Below are 10,941 nucleotides of genomic sequence, written 5' to 3'. Positions count from 1 at the left end.
AGCCCCAAAACGTATCTAGTTCGGAGTTAACAGAAATTAATACTTAGTAACTAATATGACACAACTACCAAAACACGGTAGTATCACTCTTTTACATATAATGATTATGTTCCAAATGCAATACGAATAAACTAAGAAGCTATATTTCCGGGTAAGAGATTTCACATTTTTATTAATTAAAGTGACTTTGGTCTGCATTCTAGAGTCCATTACCTATAGATTCTAGAGCTAATAACTATGAAACGGAAAACAGCCAGAAAGAAAAACCAACAAAGATACTCAAAGAATGCATAATTAATAAATTAGAGTATTAGGACAACAAATCAAACTCAGCTGTGACCCAAATTTCAAAAACTACATGGCTTTTCACAAGCTTCATTTATTATTTACGATTTATGTAATGTGCTATAAGCAGAATAATCTTAAATATGTTTCTTAATTCTGCCATGTCACCCTCCTTAAGTTTATTTAGACATATAAATGTATTATTTTTTCTATACTCTTCAGGTTCACTTTAGAATATCTAGAACCACTCCTGAAAATAGTAACTGCCCACTCAATAACTCAGAAAAATACAAAGTACTATGTAATTGTATTAATGTTTACCTCCATACTCATCGTATATTCTACCAATGCAGAAGCTATGAAGATGTAAGTATATAAACCACTTGTACTCCATCTTACAGCTCTGCAGTTCTTTATGTAGAAGCTTACTTTAGTTTTCTTCACTTTACATATAGATCTTAAAAACTCCCTTTTGCCCATTTCCTGGATATACTCAATGGCAACAGAGCCATTACAGCCATTTTTATATGGCAACTTTCTTAAGCAAGAATCATACCATAATCCTACTCAGGGTCAAATGCATCAGTGCATCTCCAGGGAAGTTCTTCCATGCAGTAATGAGTCATTTTTCTTTAGGAATGAAATTTTCACTCTGTTGAGTAAATGTCTGCTCATATGCAGGCATCTCTCACCCTGAGTCAGTCAACTATGCCATAAGCTTGTTTTTTCTCATTTTCGAAGTCTACAAGCCCTTACATACACACGATTACAGTGCTTGATGCAGAGCCCTGCTGACAGAAAAGCATTCACATAGTTATTGATTATCACACACCTGTATACTTGGAATAAAAAACACCTTCCATCTTAGTAAAAAAATATAACTCTTCCTGTAGAGAACTTCACCACACTCTGAGCAACCCCCTAGGTTCTTGTTTGGCATATACAGTGGACTCGCACATGCACAAAATAACGCCAATTCAAAGTTCTTTATTAGACATTGTTTGTAATAGCGAAATATTGGCAAACACTCAAATGTTCTTCAATAGGGGACTAGTGGTATATGCATACAGTGGAATATTATACAGCAATTTAAAAAATGAAGAGCCCCCTTTCTTTAACTAAAATAATCTCCTAGATATTATTAGGCAAAAAGAAAGAAAATCAAGGAGCAGGCCTATAGTATACTACTGCTTGTGTAAAACGGGTGAAATTTCATTTGTATGTAATATACCCCAGGAATATTATATATGCATATTTTTATATATTTAATTTACAGTTACACATACATACAGAACATCTCTGAAAGGACTCTCATTTTAGGGAAATGAGTATCAGGAGGACGGGGTCAAAAGGAAGACTTTTTCATTGCATACCCTTCTGTTTTTAAATTATACCATGTATAAGTATAATCTAATCAAAAAAATAATTAAACTTTAAACCGAAAGTATATATAGTGTGCTAGTTACATGCGAGGCTCTGTGGATAAGAAGACCTGGGCTTGCATCCCAGCTCTGCCATTTGCCAGCGTGTGACCTTAGGCAAGTTCTCTAAGCCCCAGTTTGCTCATCCCATAAAATGGGAGTACTGATAGTTAACTGTGAGAATTAAATCAGTCAAGTATATAAATCACTTCGCACGGTTCCTAGAAATCATTATTATTATGTAATGTTCTCCTTCAAATGGTACTGTGGACTTGGAAATCACAAAGTTCCAGTCATCACCAATCCCTTTTTCTCTTTCTTATTTTCAATGGGCAAATTTGGCTAGTTCCTCTTTCAAAAAATCTATGACATCCAATCTTTTCTGTTCATTTTGTAGCTGCCAGAGATAGGCCCAGACCCCAAAGAATCAGCTCAGGAGTTTGAATTTCACGAGCAAAACAGTCAGGAGCCCTTGCACGTTTGCCACTATCTATAGACTTACGTATATAATCTCTACAAAATACCAGGGGCCACGAACTCATATTTGTACTCTTACTTTACCATTGATAAAGTATGTTTAAACACTTGAGTTTAATTCCTGCAATAAGAATCTCAGAAACAGAAGGTCCATGAAAGGACATTCTAATTTTCAACAACTATAAGCAAGCAGAGCAGATATGTTTATTCTTTTGTAGATGAACATTTGCAATTGAAATGTAACCTATTAAATATGAATTTAAATGATTTTTTAAATAATCAAATAAATAAATGAAATGAAAGCCAGAGGAGTGATTTGCCAAAAGTCACATGCTTTACAAGAAAAAAAATGCCTAGAAATCAGATCTTCTCATTTCACCCATATTCTTTTTTTTTTTAATATTTTATTTATCCATTTGAGAGAGAGAGAGAGAGAGCGTGCACATGAGAGGGGGGAGGGTCAGAGGAAGAAGCAGACTCCCTGCTGAGCAGGGAGCCCGATGCGGAACACGATCCCGGGACTCCAGGATCCTGACCTGAGCCGAAGGCAGTTGCTTAACCAACTGAGCCACCCAGGTGCCCTTCACCCACATTCTTACCAGGAAGTGTCCATTGTTACCAGGAAGTCATCAAGTATACTGCTTCCCTCATCTAGAAGGCTCCTACCTATTTAAACCAAGACCTGGTTCACAGAAGCTGTTCCAGATCTGGTAGCCAGTCTCTCTCTCTCTCTCTCTCTGAATCCCAGCTACTGTAACAGCAAACAACCAGACCCGTACAACAACTGTCCCCTGAGCGTATCTACAAGGATGACCCACAAGCACCTCAAATCCAACATGTTTATAATAACAGCAATAATTACCTCGCCTTGCTCCTTCTCCATCCTCCACCCTTGCCTGGACTTGCTCTTCCCCCTCTGTGGCTTCCTGTTTCCGTGAATGGTCCCACGGTCACCCAAGAGGCCAAACCACAAATCTAAGAGTCATTCTACTTTCCTCCCTCTCTCTAAATCCATAAATCCTGCTTCTACCTCTAACTTTCTTTGGAATTAATCTGCTTCTCTTCAGAATGGATACAGAATAGCAGAGAGTTGGAGAGGAGGGCTCATGCCTCGTTCCTCCAAACTCTCAGGAATGGGGAACAGTGGTTAAGAGAACTGACCCTGGCCCCAAACTGACATGGTTCAAATCCCAGCTTAGACACTTACTAGCTATCTGACCTTGGTTATACCTCAGTTTTCTCATCTGTCTAAATGAGATAAAACTAGTAGCAATCTCATAGGATTGCTGTAAATTGTACATCAATTAATAATGTAAAGTGCTTAGAATAATGTCTGGTATACTTTATAATATGTGCTACTATTTTTAACAGTAACATGATTTTTTAAATGTCATAAAGTATTTGTTCTAAAACGGTTTAAAATCCAGAAGTTTTTCCAAACGAGCAAAGGGAAAAAAATAAGAGAGAGAGAGAGGCAAGCCAAGAAACAGACTTTAAAACACACAGAACAAACTGATGGTTACTAGAATGGAGTGGGGGAGGGGGGGTGACACAGGTGATGGGAATTGAGGAGGGCACTTGTAATGAGCACCCAGTGTCCTATGGAAGTGTTGAGTCACTATATTGTACACCTGAAACTAATATAACACGGTATGTTAACTAATTGGAATTTAAATAAAAACTTAAAATTTAAAAATACATTTAAAAAACCCAGAAGTTTTTCGTCAAGACAGAAAATCAAAGCATAGTCCAATGTCCAATTAAGCTGAGCCTCCGTCTGACTTAAAACCTTAGTCACATAATGCCCTTGGCTATTTCACCTCTGCCACTCCAATATCTCCTACTTGAATTACTATCCCAGGCTCCAATTAACTGATCTCTTCATCTCAAGCTGAGATGCAAACTGCAACCAAAATGATTTTTCTAAAACACATATCAAATTAGGCCATCTCCCTATTCAAAGCCCATCCATCACTCCCTCTTACCTTGAATTAAAGTCTATTCCTTAACATGGCTCACCAAACCCAGCATGATAGGTATGATATGGTCTCTAGCCTCATTCTAATCCACTCCCCTACCTCGTACTCTAGGCTCCTGTCAACATTCTTGCAGCCCCTCTATCTCTCAGGTCCACCCAGACCCACATGTTATTTCCTCTGTTTGAAACACCGTGCCCTATCACTCTACCTTTTACCTGGGTGGTTTCTACCCATCCTTAAGTCTTAATATAGATGCCACTCCATTCAAAAACACATCTCCAGGCCCCTAAGTCTGGATTAGGTGCCTTTTGTATGAGTCAAGCAGTACCATGTACTCCATAGCACCTTTCCCACTGTCCACTTACCTGTCTGTATTCCCCCATCAGACTGTAAGCTCTATGAAGGTACAGACCCCATCTTTCTCTTATCCCAGTGCTCACCACAATGCCTGCAACTTAATAGGTGCTTTATTAAATAGCTGTTAAATAAATTACTTAATATCAATATTTTATGAACAACATTTAGTGTAAGGATTTTTTAAAACCAAAGTAAACTAAGTAACTAAAATACTAATAAATACAGAAGTTGAAAGTGTTAGGAAGACACTCAATATGACACAGAATCTAATCACTATAACTGCCCAGTGACCAGGTCAGAATCCTTAAGAATTCGCAAAATGGGCTTCTCCAAATAATAGGTAGAAAAATTTCAGAAGCAAGAAATCATGAGCAGTAATATTTATCCTGCTAAGCCTCTGGAAACCAAAAAAAATCTATTGTAGGAGATGTTCTAAGGACATAAAAGAAAATACATGGCCAACTATAAGTTCTACCACACTGACCTGAAAATGCCTCAAATCAATGCCTAAAAATTCATGCAGATTAAACAACACTGGTTAAACAAAAAAATTAATAAATATTCAATCATACTTCTACCTTATCAGTCAATGTTCATTTCTCTTATTCTCCCCACTCCCATACACAAAGCTTAAGTTTCTCTATCCTCCATACTTTGCAAGCACTGTATCCCTAGTTGTCATAGTGTACTATTTTGATCACACTCCATCATATTACTTACCTACCTCTCCACCACCAGACCAGCTCTTGAAGATAGTGATCCTATCATAATCCATCATTGTATCCTTCAGGCTCTCACAGTGCACTTAGTAGGTATCCAGTATTTGCGAAAAGGAGAGAAAGAGGGAGGGAGGGAAAGAAAGGGAAAGAGCAATCTATTCACACAAATAAGCCAAAAGGTAGCAGTGGAAGTGGTGGAGAAGTCCCACAGACGTAAGGAAAAGAGGGCTGAAAGGGGTGAAATTGCTGAGCATTAACATTCAGATAATTCGGTGCACTTTTTAAAAGTTATTACTAGGAATTAACAGCAGCAACAATGACTACTCAGTCTCATCCCATTGGCACACTACAAATAAGTTGATGAAGTAAGGACCTCCGTAGAGAGTTCTTTTTTTTTTTTTTTTAAGATTTTATTGATTTGAGAGAGAGAGAGAGAGCACAAGCAGGCAGAGGGGCAGAGGGAGAAGGAGACGCAGACTCCCCTCCGAGCAAGGAGCCTAATGCGGGGCTGGATCCCAGAACCCTGAGATCATGACCCAAGCAGTTCTTTTTACATCCTGTGTAGAAGCACAGAGGCGATAAAAAGGGGGCAGACCAAAAAGGGAAGAAGAAAAGAAAAAAGCTGCTCTGCGCCCCAGCTTCATGTCTAAAGCCCACAGTGATTTGAATACTTCAGTAATGGTTGTTCATGGCCAATCTTATTAATAATATTTTGAGAAAGATGCATGAAGATATTTAGCTATTAAGGGGAGGAAAAAATTGGATATTTTCAACAGAAATTCATTATATTTTCACTTAGCAACATGACTCTAAAATGTTCAAACATAAACGGATAAATTCATTTACTCACTATTTGTAACAGATACCCAAATATTTGAAAAATCATGATTTTGACATTAAATATCACTATTCACATTGCACAGTATTCAGGCTGCCATTAGAAGAAGAAGCTACCCAATAGAAGATTTAGATTTAGCAGAGTCAGAAGATCTGTTCGTTTTCTAAGACTGCTGAGGCTTTACCTTGCTCCCCAATGAACTTAAGGACATTCCCCATATTCTCTAATACAAATGGCCTGGGCTGCATAGGAGTTCATGGAAGAGAAATGTATTTGTACATAAATCATATGCTTTGGGGTCTTTAAATGAAAAGTATTAAAGAATTCTAAAAGTCCTATAGAATGTAAATCTTTCTCAGTGGGGAAATTCTCCCAGCATGATGACTTCCTTTCCATAATATCAAATCAAAAGCTTTAATAGCACCCACATTGAGCTTAAGTTCATGCAGAAAACAGACTTCTCTCACACCTTACCACTTCAGAAGAAAGCCTAGTCCGAAGGAGAACCATCTGTCCCTGGAGAATGAGCCCATTCCAAAGAGAAGATATGTATCTTCTCATAGTTTATTAATTTATTGGCATGATAACTTACATCAATTTAAAGGCATTTCATCTACAATGAGCAAACTGTTTGAAAGCTAAATGCACTAAATCTTCTTCACGGGACCCGTAAGTGTTTTTTGAACTCTTAGTGGTTGCACTTAATGCTTTATTTTAAAATCAGATTTAATCATTTCATAAAGCCAGTAGTTCTTAAGGAAAATGGATTTCATTTTACCTCTATATCTATTACCCCAGGTCAGAAATGTAATGAACTGTGATGCCCTTTGAAACCACTAATGCTGCACTCAACAATCCAATTAATAAGTAAGTCTAAAAACACAATTTTCCAAAATGACTATAGTGTTCTCACTTCCTATTCTTAAATTTCCAAGACACTAATTGAATGTCTATACAATTTTATTTGTAGATCTTTCTCAAATAATCTCACAATAAAACCACCAGTTTTTAATTCCTACTCCCATGAAGGCTCTTCATTAGCTCTTTTGGAAAACTTAACAGAGCTGTATTCTTTAAAAATCAATTTGATAAATAAATGTCAAAATAAAGAAATTGCTTCTTCTGAGACTCAGAGGTCTTTAAAGCACATGATATTTTATAACAATAGGAACAGAGGACAAAACCATGAAAGTATAATAACTCTCCATTATACAAAACAGATATATAAGTATATATGTGCACATGGTATATATCCACTTTGTGAATTATCATGTCAGGCAGTTTTTATCTACCACATCATAGCCTTCTGTGCTATGGTTGTTCAGGAAGATTAACTCAATCACGTGCAAATCACTAAAGCAAAACCTAGAACGTAGAAGTAGCCATATCATAGTATCAGGAGTGGGGGGAGGCCACCACAGAATCCAGGAACTGGGAAGAACACCAAAGGACATCTGGTATATGGGATTTTTTTTTTTCATGGAAGATCAGATTTTGCTGACATAGACACTGTTAAAAGTTTCCCAACAGCAGGGAACCCATTCTTTACTTTCCCCAAAACCTCATTTCAATGGCCACCCATGATGAAATGTTTCTCTTCATATTGAGCCAAAATGGTTTCCATATAAATTTTCCTACAGGTCACGACTGGTCTGTCCTTCCTACAGATATGCCTTGTCCCTCTTAAGCAGATCTCAGTCTTCTAGATATGAAGAAAAAGAGCATGTGTCCCCTTGATCATGTTTCCTAGAGGCAAACCATCTTTTCTGTATCTCTAAGACCCTCAGCCATTCTTCATATCATGTAAAGATGCTTCACCATCCCAGACCCTTCACCTTCCTCTGGGTGAAACATGACATCTAGAACTAAAAATCATATTCTACAAATTACTACCAACATTTATTCACTAGGAAACATATTTTGGGAAGAGTCAACCCCAAGAACCCTCTACCTCCTCAGGAGCAAGTCTTGACATATACTATGGAAATGGTTAATTGAACAGAAAATATAAATCAATGCTATCCAAAGACAGTGATGAGAAAAGTGGGGGGAAGGTAGTGAAAAAAATAGTGTCATCAAGCTTTTTGTTCTGAAAGAAGTTAACTACCCTATATACTAGTCCACAATCTAAATTATCTGATATACTGGTAATGCTAATGTAATACGGCCAACGCTTTCTAAATTCACAGTAAGCATAGGTATACAAAGAGTAGTCATAGCCTTTAAAATAAATTACTTTAAATCTCATCTAAAGAATCAAATGAAATCAAAACATTAGATGTAATTAAGACTGCCTAGTTTCCCTGGAGATTATGCCAATCAGACATGTTAAGCATTCTAGGAATGAAATATTTGATACAATTAAGGAAATCATATTGAAAAAAATTAGTCTGTAATACAGAGATAATACGGGGCTAAGGAATGGTTTATTAATAACGCATTCAATTCTGGGTATAATAAATACAGCTATTACAACTTCAATTCACTAGTGGCTGAGCCCAAAATGCTAAAATGCTGCCACTCAATCTGCCTTAAGAATCCAGATCTAATCGGTAGAGGCACTGCCTGATACATTTATTAAATCGCAGAATGATTTTAGGCTTAAAAGAATTTAGATTAAAAAAACAAAGCTAGTAAGAGGTAGGGCCAGAATTCCAGACCAAAATCTGGCACCTTGTCCCCTATCCTTACCCAACCCTTCAGATACCTGAAAGTAGCTGTCATGCCCTCCATTCTCCCTTCCACCCCTACCCAATCTTCCCAAGGCTAGTTTCTTCAATGATTTCTACAATAGGGAGGATCTCCGAACAAAGCCCTACACAAGTGACCTCTGGAAATTCAGACGTGTTCTCTCATGTCAGAAAAGTCTGCTTGGACTGTGTCTTGAGGAGATAAGTGACTGGATGTGTGGAGGATGGCTGCCACTAACAAGGCTAAGATTCCTGAGCTTCGGGGCCACTCCTCATTCCCTCAGTGACTCAGAATAAGGCAAAGCAAGAGAGGCCGGAGAGCCACAGCCCCAGAGCAGAGTCAGTCAGTGAGAGACTATGGGAGAAGAGTAGGAGGGAGCTGAGGCTCTGGCAACATCAGAAGCTTCAGCTGACATTATGTCTAGTTCTGGGGGCTTCCCCATGTAGTCGGCCCTCCTCTGACAGCCCTCTCTCTACCACAGGGTGGGTCTTTCCCATTACTGAGTCCCGGGGCAAACAGGAGATAGACTCTTCCAGAGAAAGCATACTGACACCGAGGGAGCTCTCCATGAGTTATCACTCCAAAGTAGCTAGGCTAGTAACCCAGGACAATACCAAAGCGGCCGGATGCTATATGAAGAGAATCACCAAGGCAAAAGCCTAAAATAGCAGATGCTTGGGGAAAATGCCAAAGACAAAAGACAAAGAAAAGATGTTTTGAAAGCTAGGCTTAGAATAAGAACAAAGCCAAGATAGATGTTAATTCTTAACTACAAATTGTGCTTCAGTTTTCTCCCATCAAAACGGACCTCAAATCTCAGCCCAGCATAACAGGCTCTTGGTAAGCTGGGCACTACTATCCTATCTAGTTACTGTCTCTGATTATTTCCCTGGGGGTTAGCTCCCTTAAAGAATACTCTTTCCCGCATCCGGGCCTTTGAGCCTGCTGTCTTCCTGCCTCAGACTCCTTTCCCCTTTTGCTCATTCTTCCCTGACTCCCGCAAGCAGACTGAGGAGCGCTCCCCTCCCACTTCCACAGCACCTGTCCGTGTGTCTCTAACAGCGCCCCCGGCAGGATATGATCCTTGCTTGGTGTACTTCCCTCCACTAGAGACCATGAGCTCTCCAAGACTGCACCTCTGCATTCCAAGAATCTATGGTACTGTCTAGCTCATCATTTCGTGAGGGATGACTCAAATGAGAGAAGTGAGGATGAGTGAAGTGACAAGCATGCATCAGGCCTGTGTCGTGTATGTCTGTCATCTCTCCACTGACTTCTGACAGAGAGAGAACAGTGTCTGAAATAAAGTAAGTGATCGATACTAATGGAATAAATCAAGTAAATAAACATGAAAAGAGCTCTGACAGATTCAACAAAGTGTTATAATCAGAAGTATGAAGGTCCCTTCCAACTCTAAGATCCTATGGAGTTTTTTTAAAAACTGTATTTGTACAGATTTATACAAATTTCCCAGAAAATTTGGAAAAGAGAGAAGGGAAACTAGCATTTACTTAGGGGCTACAAATTTGTTAGGTACTTTACATATGATATTTGATTTGTTTTTTATAATCATCCTGGGAAACTGTGATTATAAACCCCATTTTATAGATAAAAAAACCTAAGTTCGAGATGCAGAACCAAACTCTGAACTCAGGTGAACCTGAACCCAATCCTAAGCTTTTCCCACAATACCACCTGAATCTCTGGAAGGAATGCAAAGCTATCTTCCTTATCATTCCATTTCAAGAAAAAGGAGTTCCGAAATCAGTCAAGGCCCAATTAGGTCATAATTCCAGAGAGAGGAGCTGTCAAGGGGTGGCACAGACAGGTGACAAGATCTGTCTTCCCTTGAGGATCCCCCTCCTTTTCTTTGTGGGAAGGTTCACATGGCTTTTCTGTTCCTCCCATGAGGCTGGAAGGAAAATTTTAGGACCTTTCTAAAGAAGGGAGGAAGCAACTTCTCCTTGGCTCTTCTCCTTTCCCCAGAAGGTCAGATGAGAATCAGGTTATGATTCAGAGAAAAGATGGCAAGGAGGCAGCCACATAGGTCCACCTAGAGGCCTTAAGGGGGATTAGAGAGGGAAGTAGCCCCGAAGCTTACATTTCCTACAAGCCAATTCACCAAGTTACAAACCTACATAGAAACGTGGAACTAAAGTCCTAGTTCCTAGCTA

Source organism: Neomonachus schauinslandi, chromosome 11 (genome assembly GCF_002201575.2).
Source record: "Neomonachus schauinslandi chromosome 11, ASM220157v2, whole genome shotgun sequence".
Lineage (NCBI taxonomy): Eukaryota > Metazoa > Chordata > Mammalia > Carnivora > Phocidae > Neomonachus > Neomonachus schauinslandi.
This window is presented reverse-complemented; position numbering follows the sequence as displayed.